Here is a 15,331-nt window from a genome sequence, read left to right on the forward strand (position 1 = left end):
CAACCCATACTGCCATCACAATGCACAGTAGGATTGTACCTTAAGTAACGAGAAAGTTTGGGAGCAATTGCTTGCAGTGGATCTGAAGACAGGTCTTGGACCATTTGGTTTAAAAAAAGTAGTGATTGCTCATTGGTCAGCCAAGGTTGTAGATGGTTATAGAACTCTTTATCTATTTGCCATTAGTCATATTTAGCACTTGTCTTTACCACCCAAAAACAGTGTCAAGAACACAAACAAAGACCCAGTTAGCTCTATACAGTCTCTTATGACACAACAGTGCCATTTGTTGTACTAAGTGTGTGATTATTGAAGGGAGACTTAAATTCTATTTCAGTCACTGTAAAAAGCATGGATGTAAGAGGGTATGAAAAGAGCAAGTCACCTCTATGAAAAAGCCTACTGACTTAAGACCCAGTAGATTCTGTGCCCTGGAGGGTCTGAACTTTAAAACCTGCTGGCTGGGCTCACCTTGGTCGAGAAACCAGTTTTAACATGGATGCCATCATCACACTGAAAACATTATACTTCATCTCTCAGTCTGAAAAAACACATTTCAGGCAGGTAAAACATTCAAGGAGGTGGTGTTAGCCTCTCTTCCAAAGCCTCCACTGAGTTAGCGCTTAGACCACTATGTGAAAGGCTTCACTGTTTAAAAACAAAAAAGTGTATGAGGTTACTCTCTAAAAGTATTCTATGTATAATTTGGGGTGACTCCTCCAGATTAAGCGATCATAGGGGCCCTGTTGCCAAATAACAAGAGTTCTGCTCCTCAGACTGATATTGATGATTTACTATGGAAATCACTGTACAAGTCCTTCTTGTTGTGAACTGTAAGGTGTTTGCTTTTTTGACAATGTAAATTGTTGCCCATAGAGCACATACTTTCTTTCACTATGAATGTTATTATCAAGGCTGACAGATTATTATCAATGCAAAAACCACAGTTGATGGACAGAATGCAAAACAATGTCATACATTCACCCCAGTACAGAGATCTGGGCCTAAATCCATCGTTTATTTGCACTCCACACCACCCCAGTTCAGACATGGCCATGTGCAAATCAGTCTGACCCTGTGCCTCATGGGAACAGTCCAGCCCGAACTGCCAAGCCATGCCATGTTGTGAATGTAACTTTTATAATGCCAGGGTAGAAATGTTAGCAGCAGTTTTCAAGTATGTGCCTCTGGTCTATTCCCTTTCCATTCAATGAACTTATGCATATTCTAAACAGCAAAATCTTATGTACTTCATCCTCATGTTTATTAGTTTTTTCTGAATCAGATGGCAGTGCAAAACTTGTGTGTACATGTATAGGGTTTAATAGGGAGACATGAAATACTGGATGTAAAAACTGCAGGATTGAAAGCCATTTAATGACCTATTATCCAATAAAATATTACATCACTTTAAATGGTAGTATTTGTTGGAAAACCACATCCAATGTCCAGGTGCTGGAGTTCGTTTGGCGTCAAGAAGTTTCATATTTAATAGCTTGACCTTAGAACAGGTGTCTCCAACTCTGTGAGTGGTTTGATGTAAAGTACAATTGAGTTGGTTCATATCTGCAGTGGTAGATGAACCTGAAAGAGGTAACATTTGTGTATGCTATAAAAAAGTAAGAGAAAAAGATGATGTATGGATAAAAGTATTTTCTGGCATTGTTTTACGACAATTCTGTCATCCACAGTAGTTCTCCCCTCCCTTCTAGAGTGTGTGACGGGTCTTACTCTTTGAAACACACATGAAATTCCCATCCATTCAAGAAACAAAGCACTTCATGAATACATCTTATTCACGTTTAAGAGTGCATGTACACCTGTAAGCAATATTCTTCATTCCTTTCTGTGCTCTTAAAGTCACTAAGTTTAATGTGAAATTGCATTGTCCTGTGAGGAAGCAGGTGCACATACAACAAACTTCTAATCATACTATACACAATGCAATTTGCTGCTGCTTCATTTGAATATCACACCTGATTTCTCCTTTGAGTCCTCCTGAATGATGTCTGTCCTTAATGAGTTCATACTGCTGAAGAATAATCTTCCTGTAGCTTCAGAAAACAAATGTACAACTGATTCCTTTAAATGCCAGGTGTGTGATGTGCAATGCTTTTTTCATTATCAGATGAAAGGCCACATTATGATGTCGGACGGAAAGCCTCTGACCAGCGTTTGGAGGCTTTAAGCCCTTCATGGTAGGTTTACAGTCCAACCGCCATATCAGGATGACAGCGGTTGGAGTCAAACCTGCGGGGGGATTCTACCATGGTTCCAACAGGCTTAAGGAGCCCGTAGGTGAGTCTGAAAGACAGCATAATCCCTTAATGACAATTGTTCCGCCATCGGGATTATGAGGTTGGTTTCTGACAGTCATTCCATGTTGGCCTTTCTGACATGGAAAGGCTGTCGGTAAGCAACATTGGGGGCCCCAAGCAGAGCCCCCTTCTCCCTGGCCCTCCACAATGGGGCCTGGGTAACCATGGTGCCACCCTAAACATCACTGCATAGCGTGGCAGGCACCATGTAGTGCCTGCCACACAGTGCAGGGTTGTTCGCAAACATCTATATTTTAACCCCTTCCATGCTCATGACGAGCTCAGCTCGTCATGAGGCACAGTTGAGCTGTGCTGATGACGAGCTGAGCTCGTCATAAAAGCAGCAGAAAAACAATTTCCAGCACAGGGGAAAAATAGCCACAGCAGCGATGTGGTTAATGGGAGCTTGTGCTGCAAGCCTTTTTTGGCCACTGCACAAGCTTCCATTGGAAAATGGATGTTTGTGACTGCCCTGTGGGTGGTCACATTGTAATCATGTGGTTGGAAACGCTGACCTAAGGTCGGACATCGCATTCAGTCCACATGTTTTATAACTGACGACTTGTCAACAGCTTGTTAATGTAGTGATTCTCTTTTTAAGCTGCTCACTGTGTGATGTAAGTACATTAGATAAGGGTCAGTGTTTGAACAGAATCAAATGTGAAAAAACGAATGGGAAAACAAATTACAAAAAGGTTCTCCAAGATACAATTTCACATGTCATATTGAATAAACTGACAAATCCCGGAGAGTCACTAATACAATTTTTATCATTACAAATGAGTGAATCAAAACACTTTGAAGAACAATTGCGGGTTTAAGAATTGCCCAAATGCAAATATAACTCTTGTATATCAAAGTTATCTATTTCATATAAAAATATGAACGTGCTCACAGTGAGAAAGAGAAGAGTGATGGGGTAGGATGGGAGTGATAAGGTAAGTGTGGGACTGGATAAAGGTGGTGTGACCATAACACAATCACAAACTCAATAAGGGAAGACCTTTACAGTCTAATCTGATCATTAGTTCCCTATTTATCTTCACACATAGGATGGATAGCTCGACACAGTTGGATCCTATAATGTGAGACAGTGGTAAAAACAGTCTACGTTTAGACTCCGCTTGATTAAAGGGCTATTTGTGCCTCATTCTGGAGTCTTCATCAGGATGTACTAGAATGGGAGCACCTGAAATTGTAAACATAAGCGCAATGTCACAGACTGAACATCTGAGGTGAACTAAAAAGCTTAAATGGGGGGGATCTAGACATATGATACCTACATTAGAGAGCAGCCTCTCAATGACCGTCTTGGTAGGACATTAATTTAGTTCCTCAATTATTCGACTGATCTGAAACAATATAGAAAAGAATTCAGATTCTAGGACATGTGATTGTTGTCCTAGTGGATATGTTAATAGTGAAAAGGGGAGACTTACTAAGGTGGGCTATGCGGTGGACCGGGTATAAATCTCCTGGTTCATCTATGGTAATATTATTTACAAAAAGGCGTTACAACCCTGGCCGCTCCCCCATCTGCGTCCAAGCCGCTCCTGGACACACCCATGGACCCTTTTCCTGCAACTCCTGCAAGTTCGACGGCACCAAGAACAACTCCTCATCTACGAACACACAACAGATATCAGATCCCAATCACCTAAAATGCATCCTGCTCAACACCCGCTCGGTCCACAGACACGCCATTGACCTCTGGAATCTACTCGACACCATCTCTCCGGACGTCGCCTTCCTAACAGAAACATGGATGAATGCCTCTTCAGCCCCAGACATCACCATTGCCATCCCGGAAGGCTATAAGATCATTCGCAAGGACCGTACCGGCCACACAGGAGGAGGCATCGCTATCGTCCATAAGAAATCCATCCGCATCTCATCCAGCTCAGACGTCAATCTCGCCAACTCTGAACACCTTCACTTCCAGATCCACATCGACCCCAAGACCACACTCAGAGGCACCCTCCTTTACAGGCCACCAGGACCCCGCGCACAATTTAGTGAAGACATCACGGACTTCATCACTCCACATGCACTCCCCTCCGAGGACTACATCCTTTTGGGAGACCTCAACTTTCACCTCGAAAAGAACAACGACCGCAACACCTCCACCCTTTTGGACAACCTCGCAAACCTCGGACTTAAACAACTTGTCACTACCTCCACCCACATCGCAGGTCACACACTCGACCCTATCTTCACCCCCAGCAAACATGTCTCCTTCAGCCACACCACAGCTCTCCTTTGGACGGACCACAGCTGCGTTCACTTCACCTACAACAAGCCCACATCCAACAACCACCCCCAACCCACTCTGCAAAGAAACTGGAACAAAATCACCATCGACCAGATCTCCTCATCGCTTCTTCAAAACCCCCCCGCCCACTCCTCAAACCCAGACCAAGCAGCCACCAACCTTACCCAATGGTTATCCAACAGCGCCGACATCCTAGCACCACTGAAAAAACGACAAATCAAACTAGGCAGCAAGAAGGCCTCCTGGTTCAACGATGACCTTAAGAAATCCAAGAAACTCTGTCGCTCCCTCGAGAGGCCTGGAAAAAAGACCCAACCACCAGCACCAAGGACGCCTTCAAAAACGCCACCCGCATACACCACCAACTAATCCGAAATGCCAAGAAAGCAGCTTTCAAGGACCGTCTAGATAACAACGCCCACAACAGCAAGGAATTATTCAACATCGTCAAGGAATTTACCAACCCCTCAGCCAACTCCAACGACATCACCCCCTCTCAAGCCCTCTGCGACTCCCTAGCCTCATTCTTCCACAACAAAATTGCAGACATCCACAACAGCTTCGACAACCAACCCGGAGACCAACCCACCCAATCCCCTGCAGGACCCCCCCTGAACATCCTCAATGACTGGAAGTCTATCTCCACTGAGGACACCATCCGTCTGATGAACTCTATCCACTCAGGATCCCCCACAGACCCTTGCCCTCACCACATCTTTAACAAAGCAGACTCCATTATTGCACCGCACCTCCGAGACGTCATCAACTGCTCCCTCAACTCCGCAACCTTCCCGGAAAGCTGGAAACATGCCGAACTCAGCGCCCTCCTGAAGAAACCTACAGCTGACCCCACCGAACTCAAAAACTATCGCCCTATCTCATTCCTTCTATTCCAGGCCAAAGTCATCGAGAAAGCGGTCAACAACCAGCTCGCCGCATTCCTCGAAACCAACAAATCCCTCGACTCCTCACAATCTGGCTTCCGAGCCAAGCACAGTACCGAAACCGCGCTCATCGCAGCAACAGACGACATTCGAACTCTACTGGACAATGGAGACACAGTCGCCCTCATCCTCCTCGACCTCTCCGCAGCCTTCGACACGGTCTGTCATAGCACCCTTCTACAACAACTAAGAAACGTCGGAATCCAAGGAAAAGCACTGGAATGGATCACCTTGTTCCTCTCCGGAAGAACGCAGAGAGTCCGCCTTCCACCATTCAAGTCAGAGGCCACTGAAGTCATCTGCGGCGTACCCCAAGGGTCCTCACTCAGTCCCACCCTCTTCAACGTCTACATGAGCCCCCTCGCGGCCATCGTATGCCAACATAACCTCAACATCATCTCCTACGCCGACGACACTCAACTGATCCTATCACTCACCAGAGACCCTAACACGGCCAAAACCAACCTACACGAAGGAATGAAAGAAGTAGCCGAATGGATGAAGCACAGCCGGCTGAAACTGAACTCAGACAAAACAGAAGTCCTCCTCTTAGGTACCTCCCCCTCCGCCTGGGACGACTCTTGGTGGCCAGAGGCCCTTGGAAAAGCACCCAGCCCGACGGACCACGCACGGAACCTGGGCGTCATCCTGGATTCCTCACTCTCGATGAACAGACAAGTCAACGCCGTTTCTTCATCTTGCTTCAACATTCTTCGCATGCTCAAAAAAACATTTCGCTGGATCCCTACCGAAACTAGAAAAACTGTCACCCACGCTCTGGTCACGAGCCGACTGGACTACGGAAACACCCTCTACGCCGGAACCACCGCAAAACTCCAGAAAAAACTACAACGCATCCAGAACGCCTCAGCCAGGCTCATATTAGACATCCCGCGTAAAGAACACATCTCTGATCACCTGAAAAACCTCCACTGGCTCCCCGTCAATAAGAGGATTACTTTCCGGCTCCTAACCCACGCACACAAAGCACTCTACGAAATCGGACCCGAATGCCTCAACACACGACTATCCTTCTACACCCCCTCCCGCCAGCTACGATCCTCCAACCAAGCCCTTGCCACTGTACCTCGCATCAACAAAACCACCATGGGAGGTAGATCCTTCTCCTACCTAGCAGCTAAAACTTGGAACTCACTTCCCACTCACCTTCGCCTTACTCAGAACCACCTAGCATTCAGAAAGCAACTCAAAACGTGGATATTTGACAAGTAACTCCCCACCCTTCCTCAAGCGCCTTGAGACCCTCTGGGTATGTAGCGCGCTATATAAATCTATTGACTTGACTTGACTAGGAGGGACGGTATGTCTCATAATTATATATTAAATGTCTCAACAGCCTTGAGACATAACTCGCATGTCTGGCGGTCGAGTAGAAGCCTGTTAGCTAGTGACACGAGAAAACCGCTTTACGCAAGAGCCACCAATTGAAGCTCATACACGGTCCATATCGCGGATTTATTGAGGTTGGGAAATTCTGAGTTCGCACAAGCAATTTGAAAATGGAAAATACACACTGACTACGGAAAGGGCATATCGTGGTGTCACCAGATTATACGGCAATGTGGTTCAAATGGAAGAAGGGACTATGCTGGACCATGAGGTCGGATCTAGTTACAACAAACGATCATCAGCGGCGCGATCTTACCTTTGTTTAGTCACCATCGCTGTCAGAGTCAGAGTGAGGTGACCTGAACGCTGTTACTTAAGCACGGCCGTAAGCAAAGTGTAGGCGCTGAATGCTGCGCAAGGGCTCATACGACTCCGGCCAATCCCGAAGCACGCTCATGGGAGCCTCAAGGGAGCGTTACAAAAGTGATGGTAGTCATTTGCAAAATAGCCAGGAGGTGTCTAAAAAGATACCATTTCAGTTGGATTCGTGGTTGTATCGAAGTCACATTAATCCTTTAAGTAACTGCCAGATACATTTCTATTTATCAGAATGACATAATACGATGCGACATAAGGTTAAAGGGGTCAGTGATAATCTTACAGCATAAGTGTTGAGGTGAAGTGAAATTGTCACCAAATGCAACTCCTCGATGGTCAGCATGAAAGTGGGATGAGGGATCAGCGTAAAGCGTTGGTCCCTTAGTTGAAGTATAATTTGGTTAAATTCCAAGATGGCATAGTAGGGGTAGATCAGAGACATGATTGAGCCAATAGCATGCTATTGCCTAACAGATATATACCAAGGGTCAATGTATTACCAGTACAGTTCTAGTTATTGTCACTAATAATTGTCCCCAAATGCAACTACCCAATAGTCAGCATGAAAGTGGGAGAAAGGGATCACCGTGAAGCGTTGTTCCTTTAGTCGAAGTGTAATTTAGTTAAATCACAAAATGGCATTTGCATACTAGTGGTAGACCAGAGACATGATTGAGCCAAGGCATGCTATTGTGTAACAGATATCAACAATGCAGTTGTAGATAAAACATGATATCATCAGGAATCATTTTGTGATTGTGTTATGGTCACTCCACTTTACCCAGTCCCACACTTACCTTATCACTCCCATCCTACCCCATCACTCTTCTCTTTCTCACTGTGAGCACGTTCATATTTTTATATGAGATAGATAACTTTGATATACAATATATTTGCATTTGGGCAATTCTTAAACCCGGAATTGTTCTTCAAAGTGTTTTGATTCACTCATTTGTAATGATAAAAATTGTATTAGTAACTCTCCGGGATTTTTCAGTTTATTAAATATGACATGTGAAATAGTATCATGGTAAACTTTTTTTTATTTGTTTTTCCATTAGTTTTTTCACATTTGATTATGTTCAAACACTGACCCTTATCTAACATACTTACTTTCAGACGCAGGTCAAGTCGTTTTTCAGGGTACACCCCGTTGAAACTCAACACACTGTGTGATGTAGGTAAGACCGTGGCTCATCTGACTGCCAGGTGCTGAAAATTTTGTATGAGCTGGAATTTACCAAGTAAGTGATCTTCCTGCTGAATCCTCACCCTTGTGTGATACGTACTGGTTGTGTGAGTATGAGGACACCATTTCACTATGTTGATGGGGATGGAATTAAGGTTTACATGACGGCAGACTCAGGGTCCCTTTCAAAGTTAGTCAAGGTGGAGAATATGAAGAGTTTTGCTGTATAGGTATTAGACCATTTCCATATGGAGGAAATGTGCTTGATGAGTTTTAAACAGTTGTGTTGGTCAATGGACATTCCACTTGCAGCATATGTAAGTGTTAAAAGATGGGTGTTGCTTTTTTGGTTGGCTCAAGCAGAACAATTTGCAGATCATCCTTTATTCATATAATCTGACAAAATATCAAAGTCCAAAATATCACGGGTAAAAATATTTAGTCAAAAATATCAAGCACACAAATATTGTTTTCCTATACTAAGAAATTAAATGACAAATATTTTGAAAGAATATAGTTGTAAATTAACATCAAGAACATAGTAAAAGTTATATATATTAACATGTAACAGTAATATAATGTAAATTAAATGTATTTATATACCATAATATATATATATATAAATATACACTTACTTAAACAAATATTAATTGACATGATTTTATCATTGTACTGCCTAATCCTGGGTGCAACCTTGAGAACTATCTGCAGTGCATCTCTAAAAGTTGTCCCATTTGGAAATATAATTATTATTAGTTTGGATCATTTGTGTTGGTCATGCTTTAATATGATCAAGATGACCATGAGATTTATGATGATTTTTATAATGATTAGGAATTGAACCATTGCAGTTCTAGGGCAATGTTATGGCTTTATCATGTATACAATTATCTGTATAATTTATATATAGCTCTTTTACATTTATTATTTTGGGTTACACCATTATGCACATTGACGTATGAGATGTATACACCATGTAGCTCCAATATCAGCACATATATTATATTGTATGGATAGACATGTTAGGATGGCCGGCAGTTTTTCCAGCCAATCCATGCCGACTGTGGTAATGTCTGGTGTTTATGTCACTGTATCGCAGTTCAAATATGTGCTGTTAAAAAGTCTATCCCATCCGTGATCAAGGCGTGTCCAGCGCCAAAATGCATTGGGTTGTTTGGCATTTGCATTAAATCCCTCTTATGGTTTAGTATCATATTGGTGATTCTCCTTTGTATGAAGGGCAAGTACACATCCTGTGTGTTGTTGGAAGCAACCATCAGAAAGGACTTTTATAAATGATACATATGTATATATATATTGTAAGAAACCCGACCGCCTCTAGTTGCGGCCACAAGCGGGCGCAGACCTCCTCTCCTCCAGTATCCTTCACATAATGTCACCAACGCCATGAATGAGAATGAGATTTATATAGCGCACAACTTACCCTGGGGCATCTCAGCGCTTGCTTAGGGAACCCGTCCTGGTATTCCCCTGTGAGATACCCTGGCAGGGTATCCACAAGGTGAAAGCCAGGCATCCCACCGCGAGGGGCCGCTGTGGAGATTAAGCAAGCTATTGCCCAGAGTTGCAGAGTGTGAACACGTGAGTCGAGAAGGCACCGGAGCGAGAATTAACAAGTCCGTGGAATTTTTGAGCCCAAGACCCGCCAAGGCGGGGAATTGAACCCTGGTCCCGGGCCGAACTCAAGCTCCAGGTCTGCCACCTCTAACCCCTGAGCCACACTTCTCCACTCGGTTAAAGTGTCAGCAGTGCAGATTTTTTGCGATCTCATGTCAGAGCAAGTGCCCTCCCTGACGCGTTTCGCTCCGCAAAAGGGAGCTTGGTCACATGACGCGTCAGGAGTAGGCAGAGCAATTTAAGGTGATTAAAAGCCCACGCGCCTAAAGAAACAGGACGCATGGGTAAACAACGATACAAACAAGCATCAAAGCAGCTGTTTACATGACTTATCTGGCAAGATGAAACAAGAAAAAGAATTATAGCATAGTGCTCCAAATTACTCTTTAAAATCATTATTCTATAATCATAGCTGGTTTCCAAAATCGAATTTGTAAATGTATTAAATGCTCAATAACATATCCAATGGTTCATATAAAAAAATACTAAAGTGCTAATGCATTAATATGTACAATGTTGCACGTATTTATAAATTGATGGAATCTACTGCAAGTGCATGAAAGTTGATAATATATTGCGCAAATCACATTCGATTCAAATCCTACTTGTTCATATATGTCATGCCCATTATTAAATGCTTGATTTTATAAAGTGCAAGTGCTAAATAATGTGAAACAAAATTCATAATCGAACTAAGTTGTTAAAAACTCAAACGGCTGATAACCCTACTTAAACCTGTACCATGGCATTTGCTATGTTCCTAAAACAACATCATACTTTTGAATACACCTTTGTCATTGAATTCCAGTTTCCAGCATTTATTCAAAAAGACAATGTGTTACATTCCAATCTTTCTTTCTTTCTCCCCTTCTCCTTTAAGTGCATGCGACTAGTTGTGTTTCATAATGTATTCCATGTTCTTAACAGAGCTTTCTTCATGTAACATTCTGCTCTGAATTGTCAGTTGTATCCTGATGCTGTTGTACTTAGATCCTATGCTCTGCTGAGAAATAAATCTCTTGGATTATACATTTTTACTCGAATTATTACAATTTTTGGCGACGAGGCTTTTTCACTCCTGCCATTACCAGCAGAGGAGCGGAGTTTAGACCCATTTTATTCATTTTTATTCGTTTTTTAGAACTATCTGGATTTGCTTACTGCTCATCGCTTTTCTGATTTTGGAACTTTGTTTCTCTGCGTCATTACAACATTCTCTGGAGGTAAACCTGGATCTTATTTCATTTTCCTTATTTTTGTCAACTTTTTGCTGCTTTGCATCTTTCAAAATTCACTTTACCTTCACGAAGCCGCGCTGCTTCGAATCTTCACCTACGGAGCCGCTCTTCGAAGATTCCACTCACGTCACAAACTTCTTCGACGTGTTTGCCGACGGAGCCTCTTCCAAAACAAAAGACTACGCATGCGCGTCTGTGTTTCCCTAACAACGGAGGTCACAAGCGCTACGCTCCACGTAAGCGCGTCTTTTGTTTCCTGGCAACCAAGGTCACAGGCTCCATTACGCGCTAACAACGCAAACGGAAAGCGGCAATATTACTCGAAAGCGGCATCTAATAACAAAGCAGCAATATTTCTCTACAATCACAAAGCGTCTTACAGCGATTTCACAGCAGTATTGCAGACTCTTTTGCAAGTATTTATTTACATTGGAAATTTATTATTTACATGTTAAATTTTCTCTGCATCTACAAAGTAAATACTCATTAAGTGTTTACATATTTCTTTTACTTCAGTTACTGCCTTTACTATTATTTCACAATGCAATTTGATCCTCCATCTAAATTTCTGCAAACCAAAGGTGATCCACCAATACCTTGGTCTAGATGGAATGAAGAATTCTTTAATTACATGCGTGCCATTGATGGAGAACGCATGGGTTCTGAGAGAAAGAAAAGTATTCTTTTACATTGCATTGGGTCTGAAGGACAAGAAATTTTCAGAAATTTACCGCAATTAACTGTTCCTACTGGAAGTGGAGATACTTTAAATGTCTATGTTGAAGCTTTAAATAGGTTAGAAAAAAGATTCAAACCGACTGCCAATATTGCCCTAAATCGTTTTAAATTCTATACCAGGGCACAAAAACAGGATGAATCTTTTGATGACTTTTTGACTGCATTAAGAGCATTGTCCATACATTGCAATTTTGGGGCAATGACTGATGAAATGATTCGAGACCAAATATTTGTGCATGTCAAAAACAAAAAGACTCAAGATAAACTATGGTGTTTGGGTGATCCCAATTTAGAGGAAACTTTTGCCATTGCCAAATCTACGGAGTTATCTGAAAAATGGATGGATATTGTGGTTAAACAAAGTTCTTCCTCCAATAAAACTACAACAGAAGAGGAAGTTTGCATTGTCAAGCCAAAAGGAGACTACAAAAATTTTTCTTCTGCCCAGAAAGGGAATAAAAGCTCCTACATGGGAAGCAATAGAAAAACAGAATTTAATAATAACTTAGTCTGTTATAGATGTGGGAGCAAACCCCATATTGCTTCATTTCAAGGCTGTCCCGCTTTGAATAAAGAATGTAATGTTTGTGGGAAGATTGGACATTTTGGCAATGTTTGCAGGGAAAAACGTTTTAACAATCAATCCCGAATGTTACAATCACGACCATCTTCTAGTAACTTTACTCCTGCAAAGGTCTCTTCTATCACAAATTCTGAAGAAGATATACAAGTTTTAGATAGAGGTTATGTTGTTTCTATTGTACACTCAGGTCGTGTATTGTTTACTTGTAAAAAATCACCTAAATGCATTTTTAATATTTTTTCTGTTCAAGTAGAACTCATGGTGGATTCAGGGTCGCCCTGGACCATTATTACCATGGAATATTTTAAAGAAAAATTACTGGGTGTGTGTGATATTGCTAATATAGAAGTACCTGATATTCTTGCTGATGATTTTAATGGTGCTAATATTGATGTAGAAGGTTATTTTAAAGTACCCCTAACTTTCAGAGGTAGAATGGCTCATATCAAATTATACATTGCTGCCAAAGGCGTAAATGTTCTTGGATGGCCTGATCAGTGGGAACTTGGCATCACACTAAATCCACGTGCCAAAGATCCTGTGTCATTATGCAGTGATCAAGATATGTTAAATAGTGAACAAGAGATGATTAATTTTATCTCTCCTTGTTTTGAAGAGAAGAAAAACATGTCCTTTTGGAGCAAGAAATTCAACAATGTGTTTTGTGATCAGTTAGGTAAATTGAAGAATTTCACACATAAAATCGTACTTAAGGATGGAGCGCTCCCTGTCAAACAGAAATTAAGAGGTGTTCCCCTTAATGTTAGGGATGAATTGAAAGAAATGTTGAATGAGTTGTTGAGTGAGAACATTATTGAAGCCATTGAATCCTCAGAATGGGTTTCCCCCATTGTTCTTGTGCGTAAACCGGACCAAAAATTGAGGGTCTGCATTGATTTAAGAACTCTAAATGCTAATATTATTATTGACTGCCACCTTTTACCTAACATTAATGAGCTTGTCTCTCTCTTTGATGGTGCGCAGATTTTTTCTACTTAAGACCTTAGGTCTGCGTATCATCAAATTGAACTTGCAGAAGATTCTAAAAAGTATACAGCTTTCATCACTCCCATGGGTTTATTTCAGTACAGAAGGATGCCTTTTGGATTAGCTTCTGCTGCTTCTGTATTCCAACGAGTTATGTTCCAAATTTTCAGGGATCTTGATTCTTTTGTTAAATGTTTTCAAGACGACATATTAATTTTCTCCAAAAATGACAGTGACCATATTGTACATTTAGATGCAGTTTGTAAGAGACTTGAACAATATGGCCTTACTTTTAAAGGGCATAAGTGCAAATTATTTCAGAAATCTGTAGAATATTTGGGCCATACATTATCCGGTGAAGGTCTTATTCCAAAAAAATCCAATGTTGAGGCCATCCTTAATGCTCCATCTCCGGTAAATAAAGATCAACTCCTTTCCTTTTCAGGAATGTGCGAGTACTACAGCAAGTTTGTGGTGAATTTTGCCACTAAAATGGAGCTGTTGAGGAAAGTACTGAGGCAAAACAATGCTTTTAAATGGGAAGATGAACAGGAGAAGGCTTTCATGGCAATTAAAAAAGACATTGTTAATTCCCCAACGTTAAAGCCTTTTAGAATGGGTAGGACATGCATTATCACCACGGATGCAAGCTTGTATGGTCTGGGTTGTGTGTTGTCACAGACAGATGGTAGATTGGAATGGAATGTTGCATTTTCCTCTAGAACGCTGAATGAGACTGAGCGCAGATATGCAGTCATTGAGCGTGAATTGCTTTCATGTGTTTGGGCGATTGAACACTACAGAATTTACATTTGGGGTAGTAAATTTATTCTGCGTACAGACCATAAACCCCTTTTGAACATTCTTTCTGCTGGAGGTGGTTGGAATTCCACAGCAAGAATTGCACGTCTTGCATCTAGGTTACAGGAATACAATTTCACAGTGGAATACATACCTGGAAAAAAAATGTCACTGCAGATTGCCTTTCACGTCTTCCTTGTGCGGATAGCCAGAATAGTGTTAATGGACTTGTTAAGGCTGATTGTGTGTTAAGTCTTTCTGATGTGGTTTCTCCCCATTATCAGGAGATTTCTGAAGAATTTTGGTTGAAGTGCCAGGATGAGGATGAAAAATTTGTTTTACTGAAAAGATTCATTCTAGAAGGTTGGCCTGATAAACACTGTGTCAAGGATGAGTTACTTCCTTTTTATAAAGTTATGGAGGAGTTAGGTTGTGAAGGAGATTTGATTTTCAAGGCGGGTAAGTGTGTCCCACCTAGTGGAGTACAAGAATTGATTTTGAAACTGGCACATAAAACTCATCCAGGTATATCAGCTATGAAGCGTTTAATTAGATTACATTTTTGGTGGCCAGGCATGGACAGATATGTGGATCGTACTGTCAGGGAGTGTACTGCGAGTTGTTCTAATGATAAAATGCTTAGAGTACATGTTCCTCCTCTTAAAACTGTGAAATGGCCCGAATTACCTTGGAGTAAAATTGCATTCGACATCTCAGGTCCATTCCACATTCTTCCAGAATCTTCACGATCGATCTGTCCTTGGTGGTTTAAGGAGAAGTGTGGGGACTTGATTGATAATAGAGTTGACATTCAGAGTGTTGCCAATAAGATTTGTGGCAAGCAGAATAAATCAGCTTTGTGGTACAACAACAAATGGAAAACAAGGGTACATGA

General features: G+C 41.7%; 1 protein-coding gene across 1 annotated transcript in view; it reads right to left on the reverse strand.

The window, feature by feature from the left end:
• Positions 1-15,331, reverse strand: part of LOC147706718 (solute carrier family 22 member 7-like) — a 272,267-nt gene that overhangs the window by 168,012 nt on the left and 88,924 nt on the right. The window lies entirely within an intron of this gene.

This window comes from Lissotriton vulgaris, chromosome 6 (assembly GCF_964263255.1).
Source record: "Lissotriton vulgaris chromosome 6, aLisVul1.2, whole genome shotgun sequence".
Classification (NCBI taxonomy): domain Eukaryota; kingdom Metazoa; phylum Chordata; class Amphibia; order Caudata; family Salamandridae; genus Lissotriton; species Lissotriton vulgaris.